Below are 18402 nucleotides of genomic sequence, written 5' to 3'. Positions count from 1 at the left end.
CTCAGGATTCTGTGGAGAATCCTCTCAGGATTCTGTGGAGAATCCTCTCAGGATTCTGTGGAGAATCCTCTCAGGATTCTGTGGAGAATCCTCTCAGGATTCTGTGGAGAATCCTCTCAGAATTCGGTGGAGAATCCTTCCAGGATTCTGGGGAGAATCCTTCCAGGATTCTGGGGAGAATCCTTCCAGGATTCTGGGGAGAATCCTTCCAGGATTCTGGGGAGAATCCTTCCAGGATTCCGGGGAGAATCCTTCCATGATTCTGGGGAGAATCCTTCCAGGATTCTGGGGAGAATCCTTCCAGGATTCTGGGGAGAATCCTTCCAGGATTCTGGGGAGAATCCTTCCAGGATTCTGGGGAGAATCCTTCCAGGATTCTGGGGAGAATCCTTCCAGGATTCTGGGGAGAATCCTTCCAGGATTCTGGGGATAATCCTTCCAGGATTCTGGGGAGAATCCTTCCAGGATTCTGGGGAGAATCCTTCCAGGATTCTGGGGAGAATCCTTCCAGGATTCTGGGGAGAATCCTTCCAGGATTCTGGCGAGAATCCTTCCAGGATTCTGGGGAGAATCCTTCCAGGATTCTGGGGAGAATCCATCCAGGATTCTGGGGAGAATCCTTCCAGGATTCTGGGGAGAATCCTTCCAGGATTCTGGGGAGAATCCTTCCAGGATTCTGGGGAGAATTCTTCCAGGATTCTGGGGAGAATCCTTCCAGGATTCTGGGGAGAATCCTTCCAGGATTCTGGGGAGAATCCTTCCAGGATTCTGGGGAGAATCCTTCCAGGATTCTGGGGAGAATCCTTCCAGGATTCTGGGGAGAATCCTTCCAGGATTCTGGGGAGAATCCTTCCAGGATTCTGGGAAGAATCGTTCCAGGATTCTGGGAAGAATCCTTCCAGGATTCTGGGAAGAATCCTTCCAGGATTCTGGGAAGATTCGTTCCAGGATTCTGGGAAGAATCCTTCCAGGATTCTGGGAAGAATCCTTCCAGGATTCTGGGAAGAATCCTTCCAGGATTCTGGGAAGAATCCTTCCAGGATTCTGGGAAGAATCCTTCCAGGATTCTGGGAAGAATCCTTCCAGGATTCTGGGAAGAATCCTTCCAGGATTCTGGGAAGAATCCTTCCAGGATTCTGGGAAGAATCCTTCCAGGATTCTGGGAAGAATCCTTCCAGGATTCTGGGAAGAATCCTTCCAGGATTCTGGGAAGAATCCTTCCAGGATTCTGGGAAGAATCCTTCCAGGATTCTGGGAAGAATCCTTCCAGGATTCTGGGGAGAATCCTTCCAGGATTCTGGGGAGAATCCTTCCAGGATTCTGGGGAGAATCCTTCCAGGATTCTGGGGAGAATCCTTCCAGGATTCTGGGAAGAATCCTTCCAGGATTCTGGGGAGAATCCTTCCAGGATTCTGGGGAGAATCCTTCCAGGATTCTGGGGAGAATCCTTCCAGGATTCTGGGGAGAATCCTTCCAGGATTCTGGGGAGAATCCTTCCAGGATTCTGGGGAGAATCCTTCCAGGATTCTGGGGAGAATCCTTCCAGGATTCTGGGGAGAATCCTTCCAGGATTCTGGGGAGAATCCTTCCAGGATTCTGGGGAGAATCCTTCCAGGATTCTGGGGAGAATCCTTCCAGGATTCTGGGGAGAATCCTTCCAGGATTCTGGGGAGAATCCTTCCAGGATTCTGGGGAGAATCCTTCCAGGATTCTGGGGAGAATCCTTCCAGGATTCTGGGGAGAATCCTTCCAGGATTCTGGGGAGAATCCTTCCAGGATTCTGGGAAGAATCCTTCCAGGATTCTGGGAAGAATCCTTCCAGGATTCTGGGAAGAATCCTTCCAGGATTCTGGGAAGAATCCTTCCAGGATTCTGGGAAGAATCCTTCCAGGATTCTGGGAAGAATCCTTCCAGGATTCTGGGAAGAATCCTTCCAGGATTCTGGGAAGAATCCTTCCAGGATTCTGGGAAGAATCCTTCCAGGATTCTGGGAAGAATCCTTCCAGGATTCTGGGAAGAATCCTTCCAGGATTCTGGGAAGAATCCTTCCAGGATTCTGGGAAGAATCCTTCCAGGATTCTGGGAAGAATCGTTCCAGGATTCTGGGAAGAATCCTTCCAGGATTCTGGGAAGAATCCTTCCAGGATTCTGGGAAGAATCCTTCCAGGATTCTGGGAAGAATCGTTCCAGGATTCTGGGAAGAATCCTTCCAGGATTCTGGGAAGAATCCTTCCAGGATTCTGGGAAGAATCCTTCCAGGATTCTGGGAAGAATCCTTCCAGGATTCTGGGAAGAATCGTTCCAGGATTCTGGGAAGAATCCTTCCAGGATTCTGGGAAGAATCCTTCCAGGATTCTGGGAAGAATCCTTCCAGGATTCTGGGAAGAATCGTTCCAGGATTCTGGGAAGAATCCTTCCAGGATTCTGGGAAGAATCGTTCCAGGATTCTGGGAAGAATCCTTCCAGGATTCTGGGAAGAATCCTTCCAGGATTCTGGGAAGAATCCTTCCAGGATTCTGGGAAGAATCCTTCCAGGATTCTGGGAAGAATCCTTCCAGGATTCTGGGAAGAATCCTTCCAGGATTCTGGGAAGAATCCTTCCAGGATTCTGGGAAGAATCCTTCCAGGATTCTGGGAAGAATCCTTCCAGGATTCTGGGAAGAATCCTTCCAGGATTCTGGGAAGAATCCTTCCAGGATTCTGGGAAGAATCCTTCCAGGATTCTGGGAAGAATCCTTCCAGGATTCTGGGAAGAATCCTTCCAGGATTCTGGGAAGAATCCTTCCAGGATTCTGGGAAGAATCCTTCCAGAATTCTGGGAAGAATCCTTCCAGAATTCTGGGAAGAATCCTTCCAGGATTCTGGGGAGAATCCTTCCAGGATTCTGGGGAGAATCCTTCCAGGATTCTGGGGAGAATCCTTCCAGGATTCTGGGGAGAATCCTTCCAGGATTCTGGGGAGAATCCTTCCAGGATTCTGGGGAGAATCCTTCCAGGATTCTGGGGAGAATCCTTCCAGGATTCTGTGGAGAATCCTTCCAGGATTCTGTGGAGAATCCTCTCAGGATTCTGTGGAGAATCCTCTCAGGATTCTGTGGAGAATCCTCTCAGGATTCTGTGGAGAATCCTCTCAGGATTCGGTGGAGAATCCTTCCAGGATTCTGGGGAGAATCCTTCCAGGATTCTGGGGAGAATCCTTCCAGGATTCTGGGGAGAATCCTCTCAGGATTCGGTGGAGAATCCTCTCAGGATTCTGTGGAGAATCCTCTCAGGATTCTGTGGAGAATCCTCTCAGGATTCTGTGGAGAATCCTCTCAGGATTCTGTGGAGAATCCTCTCAGGATTCTGTGGAGAATCCTCTCAGGATTCTGTGGAGAATCCTCTCAGGATTCTGTGGAGAATCCTCTCAGAATTCTGTGGAGAATCCTCTCAGGATTCTGTGGAGAATCCTGTCAGGATTCTGTGGAGAATCCTGTCAGGATTCTGTGGAGAATCCTGTCAGGATTCTGTGGAGAATCCTCTCAGGATTCTGTGGAGAATCCTCTCAGGATTCTGTGGAGAATCCTCTCAGGATTCTGTGGAGAATCCTCTCAGGATTCTGTGGAGAATCCTCTCAGGATTCTGTGGAGAATCCTCTCAGGATTCTGTGGAGAATCCTCTCAGGATTCTGTGGAGAATCCTCTCAGGATTCTGTGGAGAATCCTCTCAGGATTCTGTGGAGAATCCTCTCAGGATTCTGTGGAGAATCCTCTCAGGATTCTGTGGAGAATCCTCTCAGGATTCTGTGGAGAATCCTCTCAGGATTCTGTGGAGAATCCTCTCAGGATTCTGTGGAGAATCCTCTCAGGATTCTGTGGAGAATCCTCTCAGAATTCGGTGGAGAATCCTTCCAGGATTCTGGGGAGAATCCTTCCAGGATTCTGGGGAGAATCCTTCCAGGATTCTGGGGAGAATCCTTCCAGGATTCTGGGGAGAATCCTTCCAGGATTCCGGGGAGAATCCTTCCATGATTCTGGGGAGAATCCTTCCAGGATTCTGGGGAGAATCCTCTCAGGATTCTGTGGAGAATCCTCTAAGGATTCGGTGGAGAATCCTCTCAGGATTCTGTGGAGAATCCTCTCAGAATTCTGTGGAGAATCCTCTCAGGATTCTGTGGGGAATCCTCTCAGGATTCTGTGGGGAATCCTCTCAGGATTCTGTAGAGAATCCTCGCAGGATTCTGTGGAGAATCCTCTCAGGATTCTGTGGATATTCTTTTCAGGAGAGGATCCTCCACATAATCCTGAGAAGATCCTCCATCGAATCCTGAGAGGATTCTCCCCAGAATCCTGAGAGGATTCTCCACAGAACCCTGAGAGGATTTTTCACAGAATCCTGAGAGGATTCTCCACACAATCCCCAACGCCCCTGAAGCTTATTGGAAACTTTCTCAGCCCCATGTCAGAGCTAGATTCCCCTATTGAAGCCCTGATCCAATTAATGCAACCCGGCCAATGGCATAAAAAGTGCGTTCTGTGTACCAGATAGTATCAAGATTGTTACTTCGGCAGAGTGCGGGTTCAATTACCGGTCGAGTCAAGCGAGTCTGTGAAGAGAGCTTAACCCATGAACATTGATGAGAAGAGAATTCGTAAAAGTTTACACAACAGTATCCTACAGTTAAAGATTACATGCTTGAATGACATGTGGTGCAACCAAATCATCGTCAAAAACAAATTAAGTTTCAATCTACAAAAAAAAACCTTCAATTATTACCATTACACGCCAGTTGATCAGCATGACATGAGACCAAGCATGAGACGCACCTTGTACAGGCGTACATTGTGATATACTTTTCGCTGCAAGACGCAAGTTTATTAAACGCAACATTTCACGCTCAATTTACCATCTGAGAAAATTTCGTCACCTATCAATGCGCCAAAGCTGCTGCGGTTAGTGGTCGGTGGTGGTGGATGACCGACCATTCTACCATGACCAACGCGATGATGGTCCACCTCTGAACTCGCGTGGCGAGCTCTCGGTTGTCGGTACCTACATTAAGTGAAAGGATGGTTCTCCTCTCAGTAGTGCTAAACAGTGTCAAATTGCTGCGAGCTTTTTTTTGTCGCCACGGGATAGGACTTGACTTGACGCTTCTTTCAAGCTTGCTGATTCATGGACTTGTGGTAGAATATATTGGACGAGAGCAGGTGTCCAAGTGCAAAAGTGATTGCCGGTGTAGTCACTCTACAGTTGGATGATGATGCTGATGGCGATGGAGGCGGTGCGATGGTCTGTGACCCTTTCTAATGGGGTGTTGCACGCTTGCTAACGTTTTACCATCAGATTCTCCGCTCTGAGGCTGATGAATCCGTGAGATTGAGTGGTCGGTTGGGCGCAAGGAATCACCTAGGTTTGTTTGCATAATCATATGGTTGAGGAGACGGCGTGGTCCTAATAGAAAATGCATAAACTGGCCGAGGAAGGCGCGACAGGAGACCATACAAGATGGATTTATCATTCCAACGCAGCGCAACGCAACGCAACGAACGATTAACGGTTTGACCCTTTCGAGTGCTGCCGGTTTTGTGTGTGCACTACTTGAAAGTTACAGGTCGGCGGAGGGTTGCTATAGCGTCAGCAGGGTGCGATTGGACATGGGAGTTAATTTTCAACTTGGAGAGAGATACTTGCTCGAACGTGATCAATGATCCGCTTATCATGATTGATTGGTTGATGTTGAAATTAATGATAGTTTTTAAGCTTTTTAGACTAATTGAGTTTATCGATGGACTCGACATGAGGCGCCTCTTGAAACAATGTCAATCTTTTACATAATTAACTGGAAAGTAAAGTTTATGACATAATGGGTTCAGGATTCACTATTGCATAATCCATAATGTGAGCCTAAAATGTGAATGTTGTGTTTTGGGCTTTCAATTAATCTTAATCATCCATGGCCATCGCTGGGGTTGCTTTATTGGAATCCGCATTTCTGTAGAAAATGAGCATGATGTTGGCTGCCACAAGATCATAAAACAACTTCCAAAGTGGATGTTAGATTCTCCGCATGTATTAAAATTCTATTAAAATCTCTAGGTTATTCTTTTTTTTATGAAACAATTTCAATCGTTTTGCAGCTCAGATACCCACACACATCCTAGCCGCTTACATGGCTACTGACCGAGAAAATCTAAATTCCACGGAGAGTCAATGCATGGATTTGGAACTAGCTAAAAAATCATCTGAGGAAATTACACAACGGAGGGGCTACAGGGGGCAGCTTTGAAAGCTCAAGTTTGGATTGAGGGATATTAATAAGAGCAGGGAGTTTGGAGGTGCACCAATACGGACTGAAAGCTATGATGATGATGAGAGAATAAACACAATCAGCGTAAGGACTACGTATGGCTGCAGAGTCATACCGGAACGGAATGGTCTACCTGATGATTCCTTGTAGCATGGTAAGCTAAATTCGCAGGAGACCATTGGAGAACAACATGATGATTTTTTTTTATTTGTATTAACGAGATTTTTAGCCCTAGGCTGGTTCATCTCGGGACCCACGCTTCACTTCCTTCCGAAGGAAGAACTCACATTTTGTGAGTTTGTCGGGAGTGGGATTCGATCTCAGGTCCTCGGCGTGATAGTCACGTGTTCTAACCATCCAACCAGATCCGCTCCACAACATGATGATTGTTTCTTCGCGACAAAGGCTGGCTGATTCACGAACATTTGAACAGTTCATTTAGTTTCCTTAGGCTACCACCCCACCGATGGTCCTAAGCACCCGCCACTCGAACACTACAAGTGTTTGCATGGCCTCCTCGAGCATAGTCCAGGTCTCGTGCCCGTAGAGAACTACCGCTCTTATCAGCGTTTTGTACATGGTACCTACATTTGGTGCGAGGGTGAATCTTTTACGACCGCAGATTCTTGTGGAGCCCATACACTCAGAATATTCTTTCGTTAAACCTCAACGAATATGTTTCGTAAAACTAGTTTTCGTATATTAAAAGCAATTCGTACCACCATGCTGAAACAATACAAATGGAGTAGTATCATGTACGAAATCACGAATCTGACACGCGGTCAACTTGCTCATTCGTAGATTTTAGCTCCAGCTGTGTAGAATAAAACAAACATACAAATGCCAAACGTTTTTTACTAACCATGCGTAAAAAGAAAATGTTGCTTCGTAGAATGCAACAAAGTTTTGCAGTCATCACTGACGATTGATTGGGTCGCAGAGAAAACAATGCAACCTATTTTCATGAGCATATGACGGTGCGTGTGCGAGAAGAGGAAAAGAAACATGCTCTCGGTTGGAAGTAAAAGTTATTCATAAACAGAACTAGAGTGGAAAGCGTTCTGGTTGTTTTCGGATGGTTTCAACAAGCGCCCACAGATGGGTGGTTAGCACCGGTAGGTATCAATCAGAAGAAACGTGATTCGAAGCCTGTGATATCCAAGTGGACGAACGTGTGGTATTTCTTTTAAGCATGTTTAATGTCATTCCGACAAAAAAAGAGACAGAAAAATGTGTCGGAGCAATTTTGTACGAAAAGAATTCATGCATATTACGAAGCTTTTCGTTGCAGAAAACAACGAATAGTATTTGTAAACATGACGAGCGATTTCGTACAATGAAACAAAATATATTTTCAGTGTAGTTGGCCCAACTTGCACTGATGATGCGTCTCCGTATTTCGCGTCTAACGTTGTTGTCTGCCGTTAATAAGGACTCAAGGTACACGAAGTCCTCCACCACCTCGAACGTGTCCCCGCCTATCATAACACTGCTGCCTAGGCTTGCCCTGGCGTTCGTGCAGTATGTATTTCGTTTTCCGCCTGCCAGTATGTATTTCGTTTTCGACGTGTTCACCGTGACTCCGACCTTTGCTGCTTCACGTTTAAAGCAGGTCTACAGTTCTGCCACCGTTCCAAATGTTCTAGCAATAACATCCATGTCATTCGAAAAACAAACAAATTGGCCGGGTTTCGTGAAATCCGTGCCTCGGTTGTTAACCCCACTCGACGCTTTACACCATCCAGGGCTATGTTTAACAGCATGCATGAGGTCTACAGTCCATCACCTTGTCGCAGTCCCAGGCGAGATTCGAACAAGCAAGATAGGTCACCCGAAATCCTTACGCAATGGATGTCCGGCCTAGGATGTCCGGATTTTCGGGCGTCCCGCCTCAGCGACTGGGAAAAGAGATAAATTACGTTGAGGCTGAAACGGATGAACCACGAAATTTCAAGGAAGCAATGTCTGACACGGAGAGGTTGAAATGGTAGGTATCAAGCTATGCAGGACGAACTGATATTTCACGCTTTGGTGAAGAGCTGGTATAGTTGCTGGACGAGAAGCGACCTATTGGAAGCAAATGGATATATAAGAAGAAGCAAGATTCTGACGCGAAAGTGGTAAAACATAAAGCGCGTCTGGTTGCGCAAGGATACGTACAAAAGTACGACGAGGACCTTGCGCACGTCTTCGGCGGAACTGCACACTGCGGCACACCGATATTTAAATGGCAATGTATCAGAAGAACTGTACACCCAAACCTCCATTTAGGTCAAATCCATTTAGGTAAAATTTATTTAGGTCCATCCATTCAGGGTACCGTTACCTAAATGGAATCTGATTGTGTTCAGAGCAGTTGGAGTGTTTTAGATTAGGGATAAGGTTGGTTTAAGGGAATTAAAAAAACACGGTCTTCGGCCAGCGGCTGTACAGACTGAACGAAACTTAACACTAGACAACGGACACACGGATCATGCACCAGTGAATACGGAGAAGAAACTATTCTTGCGAAAAGCTTCATCACCCGGAGCGGGAATCGAACCCTCACCCCATAGCATGATGCGATTAGAAGCTTGGTGACCCTAACCGCACGGCTACGAGGCCCCACTAGGAATTAAGTTGCAAGTGGAGTTAACGGAAGTTCAAGGCGTGCTCAGGGGGGAGCAATGAGGGGGGATGGGGTTGGTTTGGGACTGTTTAAGGTTTCCTAAGCACTTTCTTGAGCATAAGTCATCGAATCTGCATGCATAACTTGGTGCATAAATCTCCCTGAAGCTTACTTAAGAACTGTGATCCAAAATGTATTTTCAAAAACTGTAGGTCCCCTTAACCCCTCACAAAATACCCTGTTACACCCCTGATATCCTCGGAAACCCTCGAAAACGCCTGCGTAACGCCTGAGTAACGCCTGAGTTACACCTCTGAAACTCGCCAAAAATCACCTGTCTGTAATGCCTTCGAAATCCCCATAAGACCCTCTCGGACGCCATGTAACGCACCGGAGACCCCCAGAAACCCCCCCAAAACGCCTTCGTAACGCCTGAGTAACACCTCTGAAACTCACCAAAAATCATGTGAACCTGTCTGAAATGCCTTCGAAAGCCCCATAAAACCCCCTCGGACCCCATGTAACGCACCTGAGACCCTCAGAAACCACCGAAAACGCCTTCGTAACGCCTCTGAAACTCGCCAAAAATCATCTGGAGCTGTCTCAAATGCCTTCGGAGTCCTCTCAAAACCCCCTCGGACCCCATGTAACGCACCTGATACCCTTCGAAACTCCCCGAAAATACCCCTGAACCCCCCCCCCCCCCCCGGGGCGACGCCTCTGATACCCCGCCCACCTGCTGAAAATCCCATGAAATCCCTCTGAAACCCCACGAGGCCCCTTTATATTTCCAGGTCACTCGCCCTTCTTAAACTTCTGTGCAATCTTCAAATCCATTTAGGTAATGAACTGAATCCAATTAGGCTACACGTACTCTTCATAAGTGGATGGTCATGGGTTCGATCCCAGCCCCTGTACTTGCAATTATCCGTCAGTTGCTCTTCCCCTGAGAAGCTGACACCTGACCCTCTTCTGAGCTTATGGTCTAACGGACCCGGAAACTTGGATATCAGCTAAACGGCAACTTAAAATGGACCCCCAGTCGGACTGGAGAAGGAACAAGAACCACACATCAACAACCTCGTGCTCATCATTCTACCCATGGACAGGGTAGAAAAGTGACAGCAGCGCAACGGCAACCAGTTCGATATAGTCTACTTCTAATTCTAACTAGAATAGAATGCATTTAGGCGCTGTACAAAGTGTGAGTGCAGCCGCCAATTGGAATCGCTCACGCAGTGCCCTAGTGGACAAAAGAGCTGTAAATTAGGTTAAGTGGCTGAAGAATAAAAAAAAAAAACAATGGGTTTAAAAAAATGGTATTGAATCCATTTAGGTAAAAACTCTATTTAGGCAGTCCCGACTCGTTACATAAATGGAGGTTTTGGTGGGTATCCCTTACGGGACGGCGGGAGAAAAAGTGAAATCTCCACACAATTGGCTCAAATTGGGCTCTCCAGAACTCTTAGATTTCCCATCAAAGCAACAATTTGTGTTCCTCATTTGGATCTTCGAAGAACTACTCTTTATCTTTAGATTTCCAACTTCAACTGCCTAGATGAATCAGGAATAAAAAAATATGTGATAGATATTTTTTTTTCGTGTTTAGGTATGAAAATAAAGCTCCTAAAATCTGACAAAAATTATAGTGGCTCAGTAAAAGGTGCACTTTCGTATGGAATAAAAAATCGATACATTTTTCGAAATTAAAAAACCCAATTCACCCAGAAATTCCTCTGAGGATTCCTTCAAAATTTCCTTTGGGGATTCCACCGGATTATCTTTGCTGATTTTTCCTGCAACTCCTCCGAAGGTTCCTCCAGGAATTCCTCCAGGAGATTCTTCCACAAATTCTTCCGGAAAATCCTCCAGAAACTCCTCCGGAGATTTCTCCAATAATTCCTCCAAAGATTCCTCAAGAAATTCTTCCGCAGATTCCTTCAGAAATTCCTCCAGAAATTCCTCCGGAAATTCCTCAGTAACTCCACCAGAGAATCCTGCAGTAATTTGTTCGGAAATTCTTTCCAAAGCTTCCTCTGGAGATTCCTCCAGGAATTCTTCCAAAGATTTCTCCAGGAATTCCTTCGGAGATTCTTGCAGGAATTTCTTCGGAGATTCCTCCTGGAATTCCTCCGGAGATTCCTCCTAGAATTCCTCCGGAGATTCTTCCAGGAATATCTCCGGAAATTCCTCCAGGAATTTCTCCGGAAATCCTTCCAGGAATTCCTCCGGAACTCCAGGAATTCCTCCGGAGATTCCTCCAGGAATTCCTCCAGAAATACCTCCGGATATTCCTCAATAAATTTCTTCGGATATTCCTCAAAAATTCTTCCGGGGATTCCTCCATAAACTCCTCCGGAGATGTCTCCAGAAATTCCTCCAGGTATTCGTTCAGGAATTCCTCCGGAGGTTTCTCCGTGAACTCCTCTGGAGATTTCTGCGGTTATTTCTCCAGGGTTTCCTTCCAGAGATTCCTCCACGAATTCCTTCAAAAATTTTTCTACGAATTCCTCCGGAGATTCATGCAGGAATTTCTACGGAGATTCCTCCAGGAATTCGTTCGGAGATTCCTATATCAATTCCTCCGGAGATTCCTTCAAAAATTCATCCGGAAAATCCTCCAGAAACTCCTCCGGAGATTTCTCCAATAATTCCTCCAAAGATTCCTCAAGAAATTCTTCCGGAGATTCCTTCAGAAATTCCTCCAGGAATTCCCCTGGAAATTCCTCCGTGACTCCTCCAGAGATTTCTGCAGTAAATTCTTCGGAGATCCTTCCAGAATATCCTTCCAAAGCTTCCTCCGGAGATTTTTCCAGGAATTCCTCCAAAGATTCCTGCAGGAATTCCTCCGGAGAATCTTGCAGGAATTTCTTCGGAGATTCCTCCAGGAATTCCTGGAGATTCCTCCTAGAATTCCTCCGGAGATTCTTCCAGGAATTCCTCTGGAGATTCTTCCAGGAATTCCTCCGGAAATTCTTCCAGGAATTCCTCCAGAGATTCCTCAAGAAATGCCTTCGGATATTCCTCAAAAAATTCTTCCGGGGATTACTCCAAAAATTGCTATCGAGGATTCCTCTAGAAAATCCTCCGGAGATGCCTCCAGAAAATCTTCCAGGTATTCCTTCAGGAATTCCTCCGGAGATTTCTCCGTGAACTCCTCTGGAGATTTCTGCGGTTATTTCTCCAGGGTTTGCTTCCAGAGATTTCTCCAGGAATTCCTTCAAAGGTTCCTCTACGAATTCCTCCGGAGATTCATGCAGGATTTTTTTCGGAGATTCCTCCAGGAATTCTTTCGGAGATTCCTCCAGGAATTCCTCCGAAGATTCCTCCAGGAATTCCTGGAAGAATCTTCGGAAGAATTCCTTGAAGAATCATCGGAGGAATTCCTTGATGAATTTCCGGAGCAATTCCTGGAGAAATTCCTGGAGGATTACTTGGAGGAATCTCCTGAGGCATTATTGGAGAAATCTCAGAAGGAATTTCTGGAAATTTACTCCAGAAGATCCTCTGGGGATTGCTCCAGTAATTTCTCCAGGAATCACTCCGAGGATTCCCGGGGATTGCAAAGGAATTTCAGAGGAACTCCTGGAAAATTTCCCGGAGAATTTCTGGTGAAATTATTGGCGAACTTCTGGAGGAATTCCCGAGCTAATTTTAGATTAGTTCCAGGGAAACTCCTGGCGGAGTTTACTGGAAACTCATTGGGTTATTCTGCAAGAATTCCCAGGTAACTCCTACAAGAGTTCACGGGAAACTCCTGCAAAAAAATCTCGAAAATCCCCTTGACGAATTCCCGATGAACTCCTGGAAGAATTTCCGGGGAACTCCTGAATATATTCCCGGCGAAATCACGATGAAGATGCAGACAAGTGGTTCGCATGGATGCAGAAGTATTACAAACGTGTTGAAAATAAAAGTAGAGTTGAATTGTAGTTTTAGATTACATAAAATATGTATGCTTGGTCGACCTGAATGACTTGCTTGAGTTAAAAGGTCGTTAATAAAACAAACAAACAACAATTACCGGGGAAATTCTGGAGTCCCGGGGAACTCCCGGAAGTTTTATCGGGGATTTCCTGGAGGAATTTCCGGAACCCTGCTTGAGGAATTCCTGGGGAACTCCCTGGAGGAAATCCCGAGGAACTCCTGAAGGAATACCCAGGGAACTCCCATGGAAATTTCTGGGAAACTCCGACGAAATTCCCAATATTCTCCTGGTTTAAGAGCTGGAGGAAAACTTCTGAATGAATTCCCGTGAACTCCTGGGGGACATTCTGGATGAATAATCGGGCAACTCCTGAAAGAACTCTTTTAGGAACTTTCGATAGCTAGCCAGCTTGTTCCTGGAATTAAGAGCTATTTTCATGAGGAACTCAAAAACACCATCTTTCCAAAACTTCCAGAGTCCCAAGTCTTCCTTCAAAATCATCAGTTTCTCTTGGGCCCACAGCTTCTTTGAAGAACTTGAGGAGCTATTCCGAATTACAAGTTTTTTTTTAATAGTATTTCCCTCTTCCTGCAGAATCTGGGACAATACCCGAACTCCTATAGAAGCTATTATCCTCACTCGCCGTAGAAATTCAAGATTTCTACTCCATAGCCATGTCTCTTGCAATGATGTAGACTGTCCGTGGTCTCTAAATGTCGGCTATCTAGGTGTAACGCTGGACCAAAAGCTGAAATGCAACTGCCGTGTGACCAACTGCCTTCAAAAAGCCGACAAACTCATTAGAATGTTGTATCCGTTTGTCAGAAGGGGATCTCGTTCCTTTCTTGGGTTCCCTTAGGGGAGATCTGGCTAACCCGCTTTTCACGAAGGGGTTGATCTCACCACTACCGCTACTAACCGATTTCTGATTAGTATTCGTTAGAGCTCATTTTGGAATTCTACGGGTAGGGACTAATTATTGTGAGGTGGGCAGGTCCACAAGCTCCGTTAACGATCGATCATCATGCCTAAGGCGGCAGCTCCACAGCGCAATGTAGGCAGCCGATAAGGCATGCAGCCTGCTGAAACCCTTGATTAATAAAAAAAAATAAACAATTGAAGAACTTCAGAAACAGAACTAGCTAAGCAACAGTTTCTTGAACAGTCTTAAACTTAAGTTTCTTAGAAGTGATTTGTTCCACTTGTTTGTTTGTTGGTAAGGACTTATGCAAAGTACCGTGGATCACTGTACACCAACGACACATTTCCCACCAACCAATTCACCTTACAACAGATTCGCCGAAATGGCAAGGACGGTGTAAATGCCAAAAGTGAATAATGAGATGAAATTGAAGCCGTAACCGCTGAGGCAAAGAGCCGAGTGTCAGATAATTGTCCCGTGCGAAAATGGGGGATGGCCACGCCGCCACAGCCGCCGGTGTATGGGATAAATTACACTATCGGAATGAATGGAGAAAAACGAGCGCAAAGTCGCGCCGTCAACCTCGATGAAAGTAAAGCAGATCCAAAGGCAAACCACCGCACCGCACCGCGCCGAGAGATGGGTTCACGGATAACGAGATTTGCTCCGGAGTACCTCAACATGTGGGGCACAGCACACCACGTCGCGTCGCCGGCTCAAGCCGTCCGTTGTTGTCTCTCCCGTATGTGAAGCTCGACTCGTTGTTGTGATGGCCCCTTTGATTCGGTTTTGCAAGATGATGCACAATTTTAGGGGGCCCTCGGGCTACGGGTCACCAGTCCAGGTGCCTCGGAGGCAACAGGTCTTCTTTTCTTTGCGGAGTGTTTTGTAACAATTCAGATAATGCTGCAGCGATGGGCATCCAAAGTCGTTTATTTTTTGCCGAGGTCAGGTTTTCGCTTTGTGGACAATAAAAAAGTTTGTCTGCCTTGTCGGTGAACTGAAAGGGTTTGTTTTGATGCACAATCGTTTAATTGTGAAAACAATACCGGAACGGTAATTTTACAAGTTAACAACAAGGCACACATTGAGAATTAATTGACCTCTATGAGAGTGGAAAATGACCGATTGAGTCAAAAATGATTCAATTATCTATCTGTTGAAAGGTAGATAAACCAGACCAAGAAGTAAACTTTGTCAACTCCCCCAAAGTGGAGCACACTAATTGGACCCCGTTTTTGCCCTCCGAAAATCCAAAGCTAATGCAATCCGGATTGACCATTATTGTTTGCTCAACAGCAACCCGCACTTTGCGGGTGAACCAAAATTCACACGCACTTTCGACAGAGAGGTCTGCAGCAGATACCCAGTGGGTATTATCTACCCTTTCCGCAGCATTCATCATACCAGACTTGTTATGAATGGGACAACAGCTTCGCCAACGGGCGTTAATGTGGCGGTGTTTCGTATCGTCAACGTCATTTGTGCTGCACTGCACGGGTTTGCGTTGTACCCGAGCCGACAAAATCACCTACCCAATGTACAGCAGCTAACCTGAATTTGCATCCCACCAACCATCGTCACCACCATACCTACAGTGATGACGACGTCGGCGGTGATGATATAGAGGTGTGATGGAATTGTGGTCGCTACGTGGCTGCGGTTGATTTCGGCGGTTCCCCTCCGGAATGTTGGTTAAACTCTCCAGGCGAGGCGGGAAATCCTATTGTGTGGTTTGTATAACCGATCTCTCCAGCTCAGTTCGGAGCTTATCCATAGGAGAATGGATCATGATGTAGGCGTAGGGTAACAATGTCTTTTCTGAAGTGGTGGCTTTCGGTACGACAGTTTGATTCAATTTGAGAGGTGGGCAAGGGCGTAGCCAGCTTTTCGGCCAGAGGGGGGCGAGCACCCTTAAACTGAAAACCACTTTGCAGTAACAAGGAGTTCAAATACTTCATCATTTAAAAAAAATAAAAGTGAAGTATGAAATATGGGTGATTAACAGGAATGGTTCAATGGAAGAATCATATATGATTATAATCCTGAGGAATTCCTCAAGATATTGCTTCAGGAATTTCTTAACAAATGCCATCATGAATTTGAATTTATCCAGCAGTTTCTCCAGAAATTTCTTTAATATTTTTCCAGGTTATTTTGATGTAGATATTCCAGAAGACCTTCGGAAAACTTGCAGTAATTCCGTTGGGAATACTTTCAGAAATTTCTTCAATAATTCCTCCACAAGTTTTATTACGAATTTCACCATGCATTCTTTTGAGAATTTCCCCAGTAATTCTTTACAAATATTATTCTTAATTCCACCAGAAATCCGTTTGAGGAGCTCCAGAAAATACTTTAAGAAATTCTCAGGGAATTCTTTCAAAAATTCCAATCAAACTAAGATTCCTTTCCTTGAGGAATACCCTAAGAAATTTTCGGAGAAATTTCTTCGAAAAATCCTTTAATGAATTCCTTCGGAATTATGGGAAAAAATTCTTTGAAAATTTCCTTCGGAAATTCCTGGAGGAATATCTTTGGAAGTTGCTAGAGGAATGCATAAGGAAATTTTTAAAGGAATCAATTAAAAATAATTTCAGGAATTTATTTCGAAAATCCATGAGGAATTCCACCTGAAATTCCTTGACAAATTCTTCATAAATTTCATGAGGAATTCCTTCATTTCTAAAGCTCCTTGAGAAATTCCATAAGACATTCCCTCGAGAGTTCTTCTACGATTCCCTTTAGAAGATTCTTCGGGAATTCCTTGAGGAACTTTTTTGAAATAGATTTAGAATATTCCTTGAGGAACTCCTTCGGAGTTTTCGTGAGGAATTCTTCCGAAAATTCCTTGAGGAATGCCTTCAAAAATTCTTGGAGGAATTCATCCGGAAATTTCTGTGAGAATTCCTTCCCAAATTCCTGAAGCAATTCTTTGGAAAATATTGAAAAAAAAAAATCACTAAAAGTCTCTTGAGATATCCCTTCTGAAATTCCATAAGGAATTTCTTTAAAAATCTTTCAAAACTTCCTTGAAAAAATATTTCGAAAATTCCTGAAGAAATACTTTTTGTGATTTTTTATTTCCTAGAGGAACTCATTCGGAAATTCTTTGAAGAGTTCCTTTAAAAATGCCTTGATAAGGAAAATTCGGAAATTGTTAAAGGAGTTCGTTTGGAATTTTTTTTGACATATGTCTGAAGTGTCTTATGGAAAACCTTCGGAAATTTTGTGAGAAATTGTTTGATAAGTTCGATGAGGATGTTTTTCGGTTTTTTTAATAAATCTTTACGAAATTCCTCAAGGAATTCCAGCGAAAGATCCTTGAGAAGTTTCTTCGGAAATTCCTCAAGAAATTCCTTCAAAAATGTACTGCGAAACTCCTATGAAAACTTGAGAAACTTCTTTAAACATTCCTTCAGAAACACGTTTAGGGATTATGTGAGAAAATCCTAAGGAAATATTTTGAGGACAACCGTCAACAATTTTTGGAGGAATTCATTTCAAAGCAAATCCATAAGAAATTTCTTTGGAAATTCGTAGAGGAATTCTTTCGGAAATTCAGGAGAAAATCCTTTGAAAATTCCAGGAGAAATTCCTTTGAAAATTCCTTGAGGAATTCCTACGGAAATTCATGGACAAGCTCCTCCGGAAACTCATGGAGGAATTCTTCGAGAAAATCCTAGAGGAATTCCTTCGGAAATACCTGGAGAAATTCCTTCCTGAAATTTCTGGAGGAATTCCTTCGGAAATTCATGGAGGAATTCCTTCAGAAAATCCTTGAGCGATTCCTTCGCAAAAGTCCTGGAGGAGTTCCTTCTGAAATTTATGGAGGAACTCCTTCGGAAATTCGTGAGGGAATTCTTGAAGAAATTCTTTCGAAAATTCCTTATGGAATTCCTTCGGACATTCACGAAAGAATTCCTTCGGAAATTCCGGCAGGAACTCCTTTAAAAATTCCAGGTGAAATTCCTTTGTAAATCCCTGGAGGAATTCCACCGGAAATTACTGCAGGAATTCCATCGGAAATTCCAGGAGGAATTCCTTCGGAAATTTATGAGGGAATTCCTTCGGAAATTCCAGGAGGAATTCCTTCGCAAATTGCAGAAGGAATTTCTTTGAAAATTCCTGGAGGATCTCCTTCGGAAATTCCTGGAGGATCTTCTCCGGAAATTTCTGAAGTAATTCATCCGGAAATTCATGGAGGAATTTCTCAGGAAATTCCTGAAGGAATTCCTTTGAAAATTCGTGGAGGAATTTCTTCAGAAATTCGTGAATGAATTCTTTCGGAAAATTTCTTGAGCAATTCCTTCGGAACTTCATGGAGGAACTCCTTCGGAAAATGCTTTAGGATTTCCTTCGCAAAATTCCTGGAGGAATTCCTTCGGAAATTCATGGAGGAATTCCTTCGGTATTTCCTGGAGGAATTCCTCCGGAAATTCCTCAAGGAATTTCTTCGGAAATTCGTGGAGGGATTCCGTCGGAAAATTTCTGGAGGAATTCCTTTGAAAATTCATGTAAGAATTCCTTCGGAAAATTCTTTAGAAATTCCTTCGCAAAATTCCTGGAGGAATTCATTCGGAAATTCATAGAGGAATTCCTTCGGACATTCATGGAGGAATTCCTTCGGAAATTCCAGGAGGACATCCTTTAAAA

The sequence above is a fragment of the Aedes albopictus genome, chromosome 1 (assembly GCF_035046485.1).
Source record: "Aedes albopictus strain Foshan chromosome 1, AalbF5, whole genome shotgun sequence".
NCBI lineage: Eukaryota > Metazoa > Arthropoda > Insecta > Diptera > Culicidae > Aedes > Aedes albopictus.
The sequence above is the reverse complement of the archived record's forward strand: the minus strand, read 5'-3'. Positions refer to the sequence as shown.